The sequence below is a fragment of the Schistocerca gregaria genome, chromosome 7 (assembly GCF_023897955.1).
Source record: "Schistocerca gregaria isolate iqSchGreg1 chromosome 7, iqSchGreg1.2, whole genome shotgun sequence".
In the NCBI taxonomy this organism is placed as follows: Eukaryota; Metazoa; Arthropoda; class Insecta; order Orthoptera; family Acrididae; genus Schistocerca; species Schistocerca gregaria.
Genome location: NC_064926.1, coordinates 6,158,414 through 6,177,397, shown reverse-complemented (window position 1 = coordinate 6,177,397; position 18,984 = coordinate 6,158,414). Strand labels below are relative to the sequence as shown.

The 18,984-nt window shown below is 47.6% G+C and overlaps 3 non-coding genes across 3 annotated transcripts; all 3 read right to left on the bottom strand.

The window, feature by feature from the left end:
• Positions 1-1,057: 1,057 nt before the first annotated feature.
• Positions 1,058-1,130, bottom strand: Trnak-cuu (transfer RNA lysine (anticodon CUU)). The gene has a single exon. It is a non-coding gene; the product is annotated as a tRNA-Lys (tRNA).
• Positions 1,131-7,138: 6,008 nt separating this feature from the next.
• Trnak-cuu (transfer RNA lysine (anticodon CUU)) lies at positions 7,139-7,211 on the bottom strand. The gene has a single exon. It is a non-coding gene; the product is annotated as a tRNA-Lys (tRNA).
• Positions 7,212-17,089: 9,878 nt separating this feature from the next.
• Positions 17,090-17,162, bottom strand: Trnak-cuu (transfer RNA lysine (anticodon CUU)). Its single transcript has one exon. It is a non-coding gene; the product is annotated as a tRNA-Lys (tRNA).
• Between the last annotated feature and the right edge of the window lie 1,822 nt (positions 17,163-18,984).

Below are 18,984 nucleotides of genomic sequence, written 5' to 3'. Positions count from 1 at the left end.
CAATTGCTACATTAAAACGGTATGTTTCTTTTTCAGAACTGGAAAAAAACGAGCGTGACAACATTCGAACCTGTAATCATCAGATCCGAAGTCCGACGCCTTATCCATTAGACCACATGGTCACTGACGACCAAGTATATCATGTATACGACTCATCTTGAAACGCTCACACCCCTGAGGATTTGTGTTTTCGTTTTACAAAGCCGCTGCCCCTTGCTCTTTCCCACCCATTCGTTACATTCAACCTCTTACTAGATCGACCAAATATAGACTGAGAAACAAGACCACACACTTTGTGCATTCGGAATCGAAGGCAGGGCGTCCCTCGCCGCATTTGCTACGATGGCCATTTGCTAGTTCTGCAGAGGCGGCGGCGGCGACGACGACAACGACGACGACGACGACGACGACGACGACGACGACCGCGAGAGGCTCTGAGATATGTGAGAAATACATCTATAAAATGTAATTCAGACTGCCTCGTCCCGCTTTATGCTGTACCGCTTTGGCAAAAGCTTTATCTGCGCAATTCGCCTTAATCACATCTGAGAGTAATTCTTAAAAAAAACGCCTGTCGCTAATTGTTCGTCATCACAGATACTGTTTGCTATACGGCCACGACGCGCAACTGATTTCCAAAATTCATCTTTCTCCTGTGTGGATGGAACGTCTGATGCCTGGTTTATTAGAGCAGTGCTCTACCACTGAGCTAAAGAGGCGCGGCCTAGCGGTACTCTTGGGTACTTCGTCCTTACGGTCGTCTGCATCATCAGACTTCAGCTGACAACACTTCATATTACCGGCTAATATTTGCAGCTATGGCGACCCATTACTGCTTGGCTACACATCTGACACGTAACCGATGTGCTCTCCAAACAACAACACTTGCATTTCAGAACATGTCTTCCACACATGTCTACAAAATCACCTTCACATTCAAATACAGTTTCCTTGTGACTGACAGAGACGTAGGCAAAGTTTAAAGTTGCTATTTCCATTACATCTCCTTAATCAGAAAAACGGTAATTTACATCTGCAGCGGAACAAAATTCCGTTCCGCCCAGCGTGTGGCTCGAACCCACGACCCTAGGAATAAGAGTCTGACGCTCTACCGACTGAGCTAGCCGGCTACCTCGGTGAATACCTGCCGGATAGCACGTCACACAGTACTCGTTTGGGTTGGGTGGTCCCATACAGAATCTCTCCATGCTGCCTAATGTTTTCCTAACGTCACACTCGTCACGTACTTCACTTTTATGTCATAATCATTTCTGAGAGGTAAAGAAATTGCATGACAGCATGCAGAGCTAGTGGCGTCAAAATTAACACACATACTTTATGTGACTCAAAAGCCGAACGAGTTACTTTCCGACGTTGTTTTAGATGTGCAAGTGCCAGTCAAAACTCGCGGTGTCGGCACTCTGCCGACCATTTCGCTAGTTAACACCGGTCTTGTTGTGTGTGTTTCAAGCTCAAGAGCATTTACAAGCAAAAAATGGTCAACAGCAACATTCAGACGGTTTCGTACTGCTCAATTGCTACATTAAAACGGTATGTTTCTTTTTCAGAACTGGAAAAAAACGAGCGTGACAACATTCGAACCTGTAATCATCAGATCTGAAGTCCGACGCATTATCCATTAGGCCACATGGTCACTGACCACCAACTATATCATGTATACGACTCATCTCGAAACGCTCACACCCCTGAGGATTTGTGTTTTCGTTTTACAAAGCCGCTGCGCCTTGCTCTTTCCCACCCATTCGTTACATTCAACCTCTTACGAGAATGACCAAATATAGACTGAGAAACAAGACCACACACTTTGTGCATTCGGAATCGAAGGCAGGGCGTCCCTCGCCGCATTTGCTACGATGGCCATTTGCTAGTTCTGCAGAGGCGACGACAACGACGACGACGACGACGACGACGACGACGACCGCGAGAGGCTCTGAGATATGTGAGAAATACATCTATAAAATGTAATTCAGACTGCCTCGTCCCACTTTATGCTGTACCGCTTTGGCAAAAGCTTTATCTGCGCAATTCGCCTTAATCACATCTGAGAGTAATTCTTAAAAAAAACGCCTGTCGCTAATTGTTCGTCATCACAGATACTGTTTGCTATACGGCCACGATGCGCAACTGATTTCCAAAATTCATCTTTCTCCTGTGTGGATGGAACGTCTGATGCCTGGTTTATTAGAGCAGTGCTCTACCACTGAGCTAAAGAGGCGCGGCCTAGCGGTACTCTTGGGTACTTCGTCCTTACGGTCGTCTGCATCATCAGACTTCAGCTGACAACACTTCATATTACCGGCTAATATTTGCAGCTATGGCGACCCATTACTGCTTGGCTACACATCTGACACGTAACCGATGTGCTCTCCAAACAACAACACTTGCATTTCAGAACATGTCTTCCACACATGTCTACAAAATCACCTTCACATTCAAATACAGTTTCCTTGTGACTGACAGAGACGTAGGCAAAGTTTAAAGTTGCTATTTCCATTACATCTCCTTAATCAGAAAAACGGTAATACACATCTGCAGCGGAACAAAATTCCGTTCCGCCCAGCGTGTGGCTCGAACCCACGACCCTAGGATTAAGAGTCTGACACTCTACCGACTGAGCTAGCCGGCTACCTCGGTGAATACCTGCCGGATAGCACGTCACACAGTACTCGTTTGGGTTGGGTGGTCCCATACAGAATCTCTCCATGCTGCCTAATGTTTTCCTAACGTCACACTCGTCACGTACTTCACTTTTATGTCATAATCATTTCTGAGAGGTAAAGAAATTGCATGACAGCATGCAGAGCTAGTGGCGTCAAAATTAACACACATACTTTATGTGACTCAAAAGCCGAACGAGTTACTTTCCGACGTTGTTTTAGATGTGCAAGTGCCAGTCAAAACTCGCGGTGTCGGCACTCTGCCGACCATTTCGCTAGTTAACACCGGTCTTGTTGTGTGTGTTTCAAGCTCAAGTGCATTTCCAAGCAAAAAATGGTCAACAGCAACATTCAGACGGTTTCGTACTGCTCAATTGCTACATTAAAACGGTATGTTTCTTTTTCAGAACTGGAAAAAAACGAGCGTGACAACATTCGAACCTGTAATCATCAGATCCGAAGTCCGACGCCTTATCCATTAGGCCACATGGTCACTGACGACCAAGTATATCATGTATACGACTCATCTTGAAACGCTCACACCCCTGAGGATTTGTGTTTTCGTTTTACAAAGCCGCTGCCCCTTGCTCTTTCCCACCCATTCGTTACATTCAACCTCTTACTAGATCGACCAAATATAGACTGAGAAACAAGACCACACACTTTGTGCATTCGGAATCGAAGGCAGGGCGTCCCTCGCCGCATTTGCTACGATGGCAATTTGCTAGTTCTGCAGAGGCGACGACAACGACGACGACGACGACGACGACGACGACGACGACGACCGCGAGGGGCTCTGAGATATGTGAGAAATACATCTATAAAATGTAATTCAGACTGCCTCGTCCCACTTTATGCTGTACCGCTTTGGCAAAAGCTTTATCTGCGCAATTCGCCTTAATCACATCTGAGAGTAATTCTTAAAAAAAAACGCCTGTCGCTAATTGTTCGTCATCACAGATACTGTTTCCTATACGGCCACGACGCGCAACTGATTTCCAAAATTCATCTTTCTCCTGTGTGGATGGAACGTCTGATGCCTGGTTTATTAGAGCAGTGCTCTACCACTGAGCTAAAGAGGCGCGGCCTAGCGGTACTCTTGGGTACTTCGTCCTTACGGTCGTCTGCATCATCAGACTTCAGCTGACAACACTTCATATTACCGGCTAATATTTGCAGCTATGGCGACCCATTACTGCTTGGCTACACATCTGACACGTAACCGATGTGCTCTCCAAACAACAACACTTGCATTTCAGAACATGTCTTCCACACATGTCTACAAAATCACCTTCACATTCAAATACAGTTTCCTTGTGACTGACAGAGACGTAGGCAAAGTTTAAAGTTGCTATTTCCATTACATCTCCTTAATCAGAAAAACGGTAATATACATCTGCAGCGGAACAAAATTCCGTTCCGCCCAGCGTGTGGCTCGAACCCACGACCCTAGGATTAAGAGTCTGACACTCTACCGACTGAGCTAGCCGGCTACCTCGGTGAATACCTGCCGGATAGCACGTCACACAGTACTCGTTTGGGTTGGGTGGTCCCATACAGAATCTCTCCATGCTGCCTAATGTTTTCCTAACGTCACACTCGTCACGTACTTCACTTTTATGTCATAATCATTTCTGAGAGGTAAAGAAATTGCATGACAGCATGCAGAGCTAGTGGCGTCAAAATTAACACACATACTTTATGTGACTCAAAAGCCGAACGAGTTTATTTCCGACGTTGTTTTAGATGTGCAAGTGCCAGTCAAAACTCGCGGTGTCGGCACTCTGCCGACCATTTCGCTAGTTAACACCGGTCTTGTTGTGTGTGTTTCAAGCTCAAGTGCATTTCCAAGCAAAAAATGGTCAACAGCAACATTCAGACGGTTTCGTACTGCTCAATTGCTACATTAAAACGGTATGTTTCTTTTTCAGAACTGGAAAAAAACGAGCGTGACAACATTCGAACCTGTAATCATCAGATCCGAAGTCCGACGCCTTATCCATTAGGCCACATGGTCACTGACGACCAACTATATCATGTATACGACTCATCTCGAAACGCTCACACCCCTGAGGATTTGTGTTTTCGTTTTACAAAGCCGCTGCCCCTTGCTCTTTCCCACCCATTCGTTACATTCAACCTCTTACTAGATCGACCAAATATAGACTGAGAAACAAGACCACACACTTTGTGCATTCGGAATCGAAGGCAGGGCGTCCCTCGCCGCATTTGCTACGATGGCCATTTGCTAGTTCTGCAGAAGCGGCGGCGGCGACGACGACGACGACGACGACGACGACGACAGGCTCTGAGATATGTGAGAAATACATCTATAAAATGTAATTCAGACTGCCTCGTCCCACTTTATGCTGTACCGCTTTGGCAAAAGCTTTATCTGCGCAATTCGCCTTAATCACATCTGAGAGTAATTCTTAAAAAAAACGCCTATCGCTAATTGTTCGTCATCACAGATACTGTTTGCTATACGGCCACGACGCGCAACTGATTTCCAAAATTCATCTTTCTCCTGTGTGGATGGAACGTCTGATGCCTGGTTTATTAGAGCAGTGCTCTACCACTGAGCTAAAGAGGCGCGGCCTAGCGGTACTCTTGGGTACTTCGTCCTTACGGTCGTCTGCATCATCAGACTTCAGCTGACAACACTTCATATTACCGGCTAATATTTGCAGCTATGGCGACCCATTACTGCTTGGCTACACATCTGACACGTAACCGATGTGCTCTCCAAACAACAACACTTGCATTTCAGAACATGTCTTCCACACATGTCTACAAAATCACCTTCACATTCAAATACAGTTTCCTTGTGACTGACAGAGACGTAGGCAAAGTTTAAAGTTGCTATTTCCATTACATCTCCTTAATCAGAAAAACGGTAATATACATCTGCAGCGGAACAAAATTCCGTTCCGCCCAGCGTGTGGCTCGAACCCACGACCCTAGGATTAAGAGTCTGACACTCTACCGACTGAGCTAGCCGGCTACCTCGGTGAATACCTGCCGGATAGCACGTCACACAGTACTCGTTTGGGTTGGGTGGTCCCATACAGAATCTCTCCATGCTGCCTAATGTTTTCCTAACGTCACACTCGTCACATACTTCACTTTTATGTCATAATCATTTCTGAGAGGTAAAGAAATTGTATGACAGCATGCAGAGCTAGTGGCGTCAAAATTAACACACATACTTTATGTGACTCAAAAGCTGAACGAGTTACTTTCCGACGTTGTTTTAGATGTGCAAGTGCCAGTCAAAACTCGCGGTGTCGGCACTCTGCCGACCATTTCGCTAGTTAACACCGGTCTTGTTGTGTGTGTTTCAAGCTCAAGTGCATTTCCAAGCAAAAAATGATCAACAGCAACATTCAGACGGTTTCGTACTGCTCAATTGCTACATTAAAACGGTATGTTTCTTTTTCAGAACTGGAAAAAAACGAGCGTGACAACATTCGAACCTGTAATCATCAGATCCGAAGTCCGACGCCTTATCCATTAGGCCACATGGTCACTGACGACCAACCATATCATGTATACGACTCATTTCAAAACGCTCACACCCCTGAGGATTTGTGTTTTCGTTTTACAAAGCCGCTGCCCCTTGCTCTTTCCCACCCATTCGTTACATTCAACCTCTTACTAGATCGACCAAATATAGACTGAGAAACAAGACCACACACTTTGTGCATTCGGAATCGAAGGCAGGGCGTCCCTCGCCGCATTTGCTACGATGGCCATTTGCTAGTTCTGCAGAGGCGGCGGCGGCGACGACGACAACGACGACGACGACGACGACGACGACGACGACCGCGAGAGGCTCTGAGATATGTGAGAAATACATCTATAAAATGTAATTCAGACTGCCTCGTCCCGCTTTATGCTGTACCGCTTTGGCAAAAGCTTTATCTGCGCAATTCGCCTTAATCACATCTGAGAGTAATTCTTAAAAAAAACGCCTGTCGCTAATTGTTCGTCATCACAGATACTGTTTGCTATACGGCCACGACGCGCAACTGATTTCCAAAATTCATCTTTCTCCTGTGTGGATGGAACGTCTGATGCCTGGTTTATTAGAGCAGTGCTCTACCACTGAGCTAAAGAGGCGCGGCCTAGCGGTACTCTTGGGTACTTCGTCCTTACGGTCGTGTGCATCATCAGACTTCAGCTGACAACACTTCATATTACCGGCTAATATTTGCAGCTATGGCGACCCATTACTGCTTGGCTACACATCTGACACGTAACCGATGTGCTCTCCAAACAACAACACTTGCATTTCAGAACATGTCTTCCACACATGTCTACAAAATCACCTTCACATTCAAATACAGTTTCCTTGTGACTGACAGAGACGTAGGCAAAGTTTAAAGTTGCTATTTCCATTACATCTCCTTAATCAGAAAAACGGTAATTTACATCTGCAGCGGAACAAAATTCCGTTCCGCCCAGCGTGTGGCTCGAACCCACGACCCTAGGAATAAGAGTCTGACGCTCTACCGACTGAGCTAGCCGGCTACCTCGGTGAATACCTGCCGGATAGCACGTCACACAGTACTCGTTTGGGTTGGGTGGTCCCATACAGAATCTCTCCATGCTGCCTAATGTTTTCCTAACGTCACACTCGTCACGTACTTCACTTTTATGTCATAATCATTTCTGAGAGGTAAAGAAATTGCATGACAGCATGCAGAGCTAGTGGCGTCAAAATTAACACACATACTTTATGTGACTCAAAAGCCGAACGAGTTACTTTCCGACGTTGTTTTAGATGTGCAAGTGCCAGTCAAAACTCGCGGTGTCGGCACTCTGCCGACCATTTCGCTAGTTAACACCGGTCTTGTTGTGTGTGTTTCAAGCTCAAGAGCATTTCCAAGCAAAAAATGGTCAACAGCAATATTCAGACGGTTTCGTACTGCTCAATTGCTACATTAAAACGGTATGTTTCTTTTTCAGAACTGGAAAAAAACGAGCGTGACAACATTCGAACCTGTAATCATCAGATCCGAAGTCCGACGCCTTATCCATTAGGCCACATGGTCACTGACGACCAACTATATCATGTATACGACTCATCACGAAACGCTCACACCCCTGATGATTTATGTTTTCGTTTTACAAAGCCGCTGCCCCTTGCTCTTTCCCACCCATTCGTTACATTCAACCTCTTACGAGACCGACCAAATATAGACTGAGAAACAAGACCACACACTTTGTGCATTCGGAATCGAAGGCAGGGCGTCCCTCACCGCATTTGCTACGATGGCCATTTGCTAGTTCTGCAGAAGCGGCGGCGGCGGCGACGACGACGACGACGACGACGACGACGACGACGACGACGACGACCGCGAGAGGCTCTGAGATATGTGAGAAATACATCTATAAAATGTAATTCAGACTGCCTCGTCCCACTTAATGGTGTACCGCTGTGGCAAATGCTTTATCTGCGCCATTCGCCTTAATCACATCTGAGAGTAATTCTTAAAAAAAACGCCTGTCGCTAATTGTTCGTCATCACAGATACTGTTTGCTATACGGCCACGACGCGCAACTGATTTCCATAATTCAACTTTCTCCTGTGTGGATGGAACGTCCGATGCATGGTTTATTAGAGCAGTGCTCTACTACTGAGCAAAGGCGCGGCCTAGCGATACTCTTGGGTACTTCGTCCTTACGGTCGTCTGCATCATCAGACTTCAGCTGACAACACTTCATATTACCGGCTAATATTTGCAGCTATGGCGACCCATTACTGCTTGGCTACACATCTGACACGTAACCGATGTGCTCTCCAAACAACAACACTTGCATTTCAGAACATGTCTTCCACACATGTCTACAAAATCACCTTCACATTCAAATACAGTTTCCTTGTGACTGACAGAGACGTAGGCAAAGTTTAAAGTTGCTATTTCCATTACATCTCCTTAATCAGAAAAACGGTAATTTACATCTGCAGCGGAACAAAATTCCGTTCCGCCCAGCGTGTGGCTCGAACCCAAGACCCTAGGATTAAGAGTCTGACACTCTACCGACTGAGCTAGCCGGCTACCTCGGTGAATACCTGCCGGATAGCACGTCACACAGTACTCGTTTGGGTTGGGTGGTCCCATACAGAATCTCTCCATGCTGCCTAATGTTTTCCTAACGTCACACTCGTCACGTACTTCACTTTTATGTCATAATCATTTCTGAGAGGTAAAGAAATTGCATGACAGCATGCAGAGCTAGTGGCGTCAAAATTAACACACATACTTTATGTGACTCAAAAGCCGAACGAGTTACTTTCCGACGTTGTTTTAGATGTGCAAGTGCCAGTAAAAACTCGCGGTGTCGGCACTCTGCCGACCATTTCGCTAGTTAACACCGGTCTTGTTGTTTGTGTTTCAAGCTCAAGAGCATTTAAGCAAAAAATGGTCAACAGCAACATTCAGACGGTTTCGTACTGCTCAATTGCTACATTAAAACGGTATGTTTCTTTTTCAGAACTGGAAAAAAACGAGCGTGACAACATTCGAACCTGTAATCATCAGATCCGAAGTCCGACGCCTTATCCATTTTTTTTTATTTTTTTAATTTTTTTTCCTCTACCAACTTTTTTTTTTTGTTTTCTTTTAAATTTCTAATAAGACGCTACCCCTTTTTTTTATCTGGACAGGAAAGGAAAAACTACAAAAAAATGTCTATTTTCCACCGCCACTTGTATTCTAACAAAAAAATAAAATTAAATGCACCTCTTCAGGCGTTGGCACCTATCTACACCTATTCCAAAACAACTAACCTATTACTGCAAAGGTGTAGGAAAGGAAGAAAGTAGGGGGGAAGAAACATAGAGAGTAGCGATAAAAAAAATGAAATTTGTTGTGAACAGGAACTTTTTTTTTTAGTTTATTGTATTGCATTTTTGTTTTCTTTATTTTTCTTTGTTTTTTTTTTGTATGTATGTTTTTATTTATTCGTTTTTTTTTGTATTATGGCAGTCGTTGCACCAGAATTCTAGGAGTCGCTTGCGCCGTCTGATTGGCGGAACATCCAAACGTGTCTTCTCGAAATTTTAGTGGGGATTCCGTGTGTAGTACGTTCAGAACATCATATCGGCAAAAAAACATCAGCATCTCATGGCTTGGACGTTCCAGCTGGAAGGCGGGTCATGAAAGGCGCTCCGTAGAAAATTGGAAAAGAACTGCTTGTATCTGGGGTTGCGAACAAGTGCACAACGTCAATCGTTAAGGTACGTCCAATAACCTAGTTCTGATTTCTCATCGGGCCCAAAAAGGTAGCGAACTGTATGACCGCGTATCCAATTCACGGCATTAGTTTTTGTTGTGGGGTAATGAATCACATCCGGGAATAGAAGCGTCAGGAAAATAATCTGAGCAGGCGGCTGTCGGGTGAGGAAAGCCAGGATACGCTGCGCGAGCCTCCATACGTCAGCAGACGGACCACATGAGAACCGATGAGCGTCCGTGTCTTCTACACCACAGTGAACACAGAGTGGTGTGTCAGCAAGGCGGATGCGGTGCAAATGAGACTGGTTGACCTGTTTGCCATTGACGGTGATATACCAGGTGGACTGAACGCTGGTGTCGAGGTAACCAGCATGCACTGCTTTCCACACACGGCGCCATATGATCTGGGGAAACTTGTGTTCAATGGGGTTGGGGGTTTGACACATTTGTAAGGTGTCGTATACAGTCTTTGTCTGGAGTATACGGAGAAGGGGTAAGGAGTGCAGAATGTAACTGATTTCAAAGAAGAAGTACCGAAAGTGATAAGAGGGGGGTGGAATGTCGGATAACATGACCGGGGCTGACATGGAGACTGGTGCGTATTCACGCAAAAGCAGTCCGGTCAGGCTCGTCGGGCAGCGACGCCAGACTTTCAGTTGGGAGCTAACAAAAAGTGCGGTAACTCTGTCTGGCACATGGAATAAGCCCACTCCACCACGCTCCCACGGGAGGGCAAGGGAGGAATATTGAACTTTAAATAACATCCCGGCACAGACAAAGGATCCCATCGCCATCAACATACGACGTGCGAGGGTAATCGGAACCGGGAACACTTGTGCCACATGGGGGATGCGTGAGGCGTGATAAACATTCACGTATTGCGCGCGCTGTATAATGTCGAGGGATCGAAGCCGGTGGTCCACAAGGCCAGCCCTGATCGTTTGTAGGAGACGTCGACCGTTGGTTGCCGCTGAGCGACGGAGGTCATTCATAAAATCAATGCCCAAACAGCGGACGCTGGTGGCCACACTTAGAGGAGCGACAGATCTTTCCGGTAGACCCTCACCAATGAGCAGAACCTTCGATTTGGAAATGTTAAGAGAACTGCCCGATGCCTCCCCATAAGTCGTCACCCAAGTCAGAGCAGCGCGAACATCGTCTTCATTGCGGAGGTAGAGGACTAGATCGTCAGCATAGGCTGTACAACAGAAGCGGTGCCCATGCAATGTCAGGCCCACCAGGCGTTGGCGAAGCCCCTGTAGGAGGGGCTCTAATGCCAAAGCATACAGTATCGTGGAAAGTGGGCATCCCTGTCGGACAGAGCGCTCGATCGCTAGAGGCGCGGTGAGGCGACCATTACAGAGTATTCTTGAAGTTGCGCCGCTCAAGAGCCGCATTACCACGGTGATTGTACGAACCGGAAAACCCATGTGTTGGAGGACCGATTTCAGAAAAGTATGGTCGACACGGTCGAAAGCTTGACGGAAGTCAAGCGATGCCAATGCGCCAGGTAAATGTCGCGAGCGCGCGAGCGCAATCATGTCCCTATAACGGCAAAGGGCCGTATGGATGTTGTTGTCACCGCCCAACGAAGTCTGATCAAGGGAGGTGACGGATCTTGCTGCCTTCTTGAGGTGTGAGGCCAACAAACGGGTGAAAATTTTCATGTCACTGTTGAGTAGAGTGATGGGCCGGTAATCACAGATCCGTGATCGCCCATGTGGCTTAGGGACCAGGATGATGACCCCATCAAGGAAGGTGGCTGGGATCATCGTTGTGGGTGACATCAATTCACGACAGATGGACGTCCAAGCAGGTAACAAAAGGTAGCTAAAATACTTGTAAAAGTCGAGGGGGAGGCCGTCAGGTCCAGGGGACTTGTTGGCAGCCCCCACCTTGATTGCATCTAGGACTTCATCAGAGGTCACTTGTTCCTGAAGTTCTTGAGCCACATCCTCTGGCATGGTGTAGACAGTCATTGCTGCCACCTCCTCAATTAAGGTCGGGGGATGAGGGACGGCAGCGAACAGTTGACGGAAATGAGAATAGAAAGCGTGACCAATGTCGCATTGCGTAGTGTGTCGTCGTCCTTCCGCATCTGTGAGATCGTGGATGAGGGTTCGACGACGACGTCGGCGTTCCCTGAGAAGGTGGTACATCGATGGCGTTTCATGAGGCATATGGTCACGGGTGCAGGATCTGACAAGAGTCCCTTCTAAGCGCCGTCGCGTGAGGGAAGTGATCTGCGCTTTAGCACGATGCACCATCATCTGACGATCAGGAGTGAAGGCCATCGAAGTGCAGTCATGAAGGACTGCATAATAAAAGTCCATGGTGCTCGCTTGCCAGGCTTTGAAGTCTTTGCCATATCCTATCAGCGCCCTGCGCAGAGCTGGTTTCGCGCATGATACCCACCACGATAAGGTGGATGCGTAGGCGGGGCGACGACGATGACAGAGGGCCCACGCATCCTCAACGATTCGTCGGCAGTCAGGGACAGTCAGATGGGAAATGTTGAATTTCCACAAGCCGCGGCTGTGCCACACTTGTTGGCGGGCGAGGACGACATCGCAGATGTAGGCGTCATGGTCAGAGAAAGCCAGAGGCCATACTTCGGCATGTCGAGTGTCGGCAGCAAGGGGACGTGTGAGGTATATACGATCGAGACGACTAGATGAATGTGCCGTATAATATGTGAAACCTGCACGGTTGCCATGCACCTGGGTCCATGTGTCAACAAGCTGGAGTCTGTCGATGATGACGGAGAGGGCCGCACAAGGGGAATGATGCGGTAATTGATCTTCAGGCCTTTGCGTGGAGTTGAAATCGCCACCGAGGACCATATCATCTAGGGGACCCTCAAACAGCGGCGTTACCTCGTCAGCAAAGAAAGTGTGTCGATCACGACGTCGACTGGAGCCGGACGGCGCATATACATTGAGGATACGGACGCCGAACAGCGTGAGAGCCATACCCCTAGCATTAGCAAGGTACACTACATCTTCAGCAGGGAGTCCAGAACGGAGGAGGATGGCAACTCCACTACCGTTGTCAGAAGCATGGGAGATGTGTGCCACGTAGCCAGTGGGGGCATGGAAATCGGCGACAAACACTTCTTGGAGGAGGGCAATGTCGACATCAGCAGCATAAATGGTCTCACGGAACATTGCCAGTTTATGGGGGGCCCGAATGGTGGCCAGATTCATCGTCGCTATGCGGTAATGTTGGGGGCGTGCTCCCACCATTGGCACAGATGTTCCGGCAGAGATGTCTGGCTGGCGTGTAACATCTGACGTAGTCACCATTGTCGTAATCACTGGCTGGAAGGTGGGTCAGGCACCTCCATGGGGCACTGCCTGATGGGAGGACCACCATCTCGAACTGCTCCTTCGTCGATATCATCAGCCCAGGAGACTGGAACAGACGGTGAGCGACTGTCACACTCCTCGAGGGCGAGTTGTAGCGACGCTGCTGTAGTGGGGTCCAGGGAGGCACCCTCCTTGGAATCCGTCATATTCGTGTGAGATCGTTCTTCAGATGGGACATCAGGAGCAGCCTCTCCTGTCGTCAGAACGCTCGAAGGGAGATCACTGTCGTGTATCAGCTCCACTGCCTGTGATGCCACATGAAGAAGTGTGTCGTCAGATGGCGTTTGACTCCTCTTCTTCCGTTTTATGGGCGACCGTTGCTTTCGGAGGTGCTGTTCTGAATCAGAATGTGGATGTTCGATGTCCGAGGTCGCGCCAGTCTGAAGAAAGGCAGAGGTAGGCACCGCATTCGCGTCGATGTCCATCGAGCTCTGGAGAGTTGGTGGTGTCGTAGCCGTCAGAGGAGATGGTGCCGGTGAGGCCATGGCAGCACCGTCATTTCCAGTGGGGAGTGCCGGGTGGAGAAGAGGTGCTTCCTGAAGTGACGCATCGGGGCTGCGTACGGCTGTGGCGTGGCTATCTGGTAAAGAAGCGGCCGTCACTTTGGGAGCTGAGTCACTGGTCGGGACCTGGAGCAAACGTCGGCAGACACATTCTGACCGAACATGGCCCTCCTGTCCGCAACCGGCACATGTCCGCGGCTGGCCATCATACATAACGATGGCTCGCACGCCACCTATCAGCAGATAGGATGGTACATGTTTGGAGAGTTCGATTTTGATTTGGCGGACACCATTCAACACGTTGTATGTCGTGAATGTCTGCCATTTCTCCGCGATGTGCCCCACAACATTGCCATAGGGTCGGAAAGCTTCGACGACCACATCTTGCGGCACTTCGAAAGGGAGCTCAAAAACCCGGATTGTTCGAAGTCCGAAACCAGCGTGATCGACCGTCACCTCTCCAATATGCCCGTCAGAATGTTTGAACTTGAGTCCGCGTGCGTGTTGTCGAACTACGTTAGCACACGCTTCCTCCGTCGTCATCTTAATATAGACGATGCTGCTAGTGATAGGGAAATGAATACCTATCACTTCCTGAGGGTCCAGACGTAGCTCTTCGCGAATGAATTGCTCAATTTCAAAAGCGCGTGGTCTAGCATGTTCGGCTTGGAATGTTACTTTAACTGCCGCTCGGCGGTAACAGTGCGCCATGAGGTGCAATAGAAATGGACGCTACACAACACGAAATACCGCGACGCGGAAGTAAACAAACTACGGTGCGCTGTCCGGCGCGCGGAGCCGGTCCGCACGCGACCACGGCCGAAAGCCGACTGATCCATTAGGCCACATGGTCACTGACGACCAACTATATCATGTATATGACTCATCTCGAAACGCTCACACCCCTGAGGATTTGTGTTTTCGTTTTACAAAGCCGCTGCCCCTTGCTCTTTCCCACCCATTCGTTACATTCAACCTCTTACGAGACCGACCAAATATAGACTGAGAAACAAGACCACACACTTTGTGCATTCGGAATCGAAGGCAGGGCGTCCCTCGCCGCATTTGCTACGAAGGCCATTTGCTAGTTCTGCAGAAGCGGCGGCGACGACGACGACGACGACGACGACGACGACCGCGAGAGGTTCTGAGATATGTGAGAAATACATCTATAAAATGTAACTCAGACTGCCTCGTCCCACTTTATGCTGTACCGCTTTGGCAAATGCTTTATCTGCGCCATTCGCCTTAATCACATCTGAGAGTAATTCTTAAAAAAAACGCCTGTCGCTAATTGTTCGTCATCACAGATACTGTTTGCTATACGGCCACGACGCGCAACTGATTTCCAAAATTCATCTTTCTCCTGTGTGGATGGAACGTCCGATGCCTGGTTTATTAGAGCAGTGCTCTACCACTGAGCTAAAGAGGCGCGGCCTAGCGGTACCCTTGGGTACTTTGTCCTTACGGTCGTCTGCATCATCAGACTTCAGCTGACAACACTTCATATTACCGGCTAATATTTGCAGCTATGACGACCCATTACTGCTTGGCTACACATCTGACACGTAACCGATGTGCTCTCCAAACAACAACACTTGCATTTCAGAACATGTCTTCCACACATGTCTACAAAATCACCTTCACATTCAAATACAGTTTCCTTGTGACTGACAGAGACGTAGGCAAAGTTTAAAGTTGCTATTTCCATTACATCTCCTTAATCAGAAAAACGGTAATTTACATCTGCAGCGGAACAAAATTCCGTTCCGCCCAGCGTGTGGCTCGAACCCAAGACCCTAGGATTAAGAGTCTGACACTCTACCGACTGAGCTAGCCGGCTACCTCGGTGAATACCTGCCGGATAGCACGTCACACAGTACTCGTTTGGGTTGGGTGGTCCCATACAGAATCTCTCCATGCTGCCTAATGTTTTCCTAACGTCACACTCGTCACGTACTTCACTTTTATGTCATAATCATTTCTGAGAGGTAAAGAAATTGCATGACAGCATGCAGAGCTAGTGGCGTCAAAATTAACACACATACTTTATGTGACTCAAAAGCCGAACGAGTTACTTTCCGACGTTGTTTTAGATGTGCAAGTGCCAGTCAAAACTCGCGGTGTCGGCACTCTGCCGACCATTTCGCTAGTTAACACCGGTCTTGTTGTGTGTGTTTCAAGCTCAAGAGCGTTTCCAAGCAAAAAATGGTCAACAGCAACATTCAGACGGTTTCGTACTGCTCAATTGCTACATTAAAACGGTATGTTTCTTTTTCAGAACTGGAAAAAAACGAGCGTGACAACATTCGAACCTGTAATCATCAGATCCGAAGTCCGACGCCTTATCCACTAGGCCACATGGTCACTGACGACCAACTATATCATGTATACGACACATCTCGAAACGCTCACACCCCTGAGGATTTGTGTTTTCGTTTTACAAAGCCGCTGCGCCTTGCTCTTTCCCACCCATTCGTTACATTCAACCTCTTACGAGAATGACCAAATATAGACTGAGAACAAGACCACACACTTTGTGCATTCGGAATCGAAGGCAGGGCGTCCCTCGCCGCATTTGCTACGATGGCCATTTGCTAGTTCTGCAGAAGCGGCGGCGGCGGCGACGACGACGACGACGACGATGACGACGACGACGACCGCGAGAGGCTCTGAGATATGTGAGAAATACATCTATAAAATGTAATTCAGACTGCCTCGTCCCACTTTATGCTGTACCGCTTTGGCAAATGCTTTATCTGCGCCATTCGCCTTAATCACATCTGAGAGTAATTCTTAAAAAAAACGCCTGTCGCTAATTGTTCGTCATCACAGATACTGTTTGCTATACGGCCACGACGCGCAACTGATTTCCAAAATCCATCTTTCTCCTGTGTGGATGGAACGTCCGATGCCTGGTTTATTAGAGCAGTGCTCTACCACTGAGCTAAAGAGGCGCGGCCTAGCGGTACTCTTGGGTACTTCGTCCTTTACGGTCGTCTGCATCATCAGACTTCAGCTGACAACACTTCATATTACCGGCTAATATTTGCAGCTATGGCGACCCATTACTGCTTGGCTACACATCTGACACGTAACCGATGTGCTCTCCAAACAACAACACTTGCATTTCAGAACATGTCTTCCACACATGTCTACAAAATCACCTTCACATTCAAATACAGTTTCCTTGTGACTGACAGAGACGTAGGCAAAGTTTAAAGTTGCTATTTCCATTACATCTCCTTAATCAGAAAAACGGTAATTTACATCTGCAGCGGAACAAAATTCCGTTCCGGCCAGCGTGTGGCTCGAACCCACGACCCTAGGATTAAGAGTCTGACACTCTACCGACTGAGCTAGCCGGCTACCTCGGTGAATACCTGCCGGATAGCACGTCACACAGTACTCGTTTCGGTTGGGTGGTCCCATACAGAATCTCTCCATGCTGCCTAATGTTTTCCTAACGTCACACTCGTCACGTACTTCACTTTTATGTCATAATCATTTCTGAGAGGTAAAGAAATTGCATGACAGCATGCAGAGCTAGTGGCGTCAAAATTAACACACATACTTTATGTGACTCAAAAGCCGAACGAGTTACTTTCCGACGTTGTTTTAGATGTGCAAGTGCCAGTCAAAACTCGCGGTGTCGGCACTCTGCCGACCATTTCGCTAGTTAACACCGGTCTTGTTGTGTGTGTTTCAAGCTCAAGAGCATTTCCAAGCAAAAAATGGTCAACAGCAACATTCAGACGGTTTCGTACTGCTCAATTGCTACATTAAAACGGTATGTTTCTTTTTCAGAACTGGAAAAAAACGAGCGTGACAACATTCGAACCTGTAATCATCAGATCCGAAGTCCGACGCCTTATCCATTAGGCCACATGTTCACTGACCAACTATATCATGTATACGACTCATCTCGAAACGCTCACACCCCTGAGGATTTGTGTTTTCGTTTTACAAAGCCGCTGCCCCTTGCTCTTTCCCACCCATTCGTTACATTCAACCTCTTACGAGACCGACCAAATATAGACTGAGAAACAAGACCACACACTTTGTGCATTCGGAATCGAAGGCAGGGCGTCCCTCGCCGCATTTGCTACGATGGCCATTTGCTAGTTCTGCAGAAGCGGCGGCGGCGACGACGACGACGACGATGACGACGACGACGACCGCGAGAGGCTCTGAGATATGTGAGAAATACATCTATAAAATGTAATTCAGACTGCCTCGTCCCATTGTATGCTGAACCGCTTTGGCAAATGCTTTATCTGCGCCATTCGCCTTAATCACATCTGAGAGTAATTCTTAAAAAAAACGCCTGTCGCTAATTGTTCGTCATCACAGATACTGTTTGCTATACGGCCACGACGCGCAACTGATTTCCAAAATTCATCTTTCTCCTGTGTGGATGGAACGTCCGATGCCTGGTTTATTAGAGCAGTGCTCTACCACTGAGCTAAAGAGGCGCGGCCTAGCGGTACTCTTGGGTACTTCGTCCTTACGGTCGTCTGCATCATCAGACTTCAGCTGACAACACTTCATATTACCGGCTAATATTTGCAGCTATGGCGACCCATTACTGCTTGGCTACACATCTGACACGTAACCGATGTGCTCTCCAAACAACAACACTTGCATTTCAGAACATGTGTTCCACACATGTCTACAAAATCACCTTCACATTCAAATACAGTTTCCTTGTGATTGACAGAGACGTAGGCAAAGTTTAAAGTTGCTATTTCCATTACATCTCCTTAATCAGAAAAACGGTAATTTACATCTGCAGCGGAACAAAATTCCGTTCCGCCCAGCGTGTGGCTCGAACCCACGACCCTAGGATTAACAGTCTGACGCTCTACCTACTGAGATAGCCGCCTACCTCGGGAAATACCTGCCGGATAGCACGTCACACAGTACTCGTTTGGGTTGGGTGGTCCCATACAGAATCTCTCCATGATGCTAATGTTTTCCTAACGTCACACTCGTCACGTACTTCACTTTTATGTCATAATCATTTCTGAGAGGTAAAGAAATTGCATGACAGCATGCAGAGCTAGTGGCGTCAAAATTAACACACATACTTTATGTGACTCAAAAGCCGAACGAGTTACTTTCCGACGTTGTTTTAGATGTGCAAGTGCCAGTCAAAACTCGCGGTGTCGGCACTCTGCCGACCATTTCG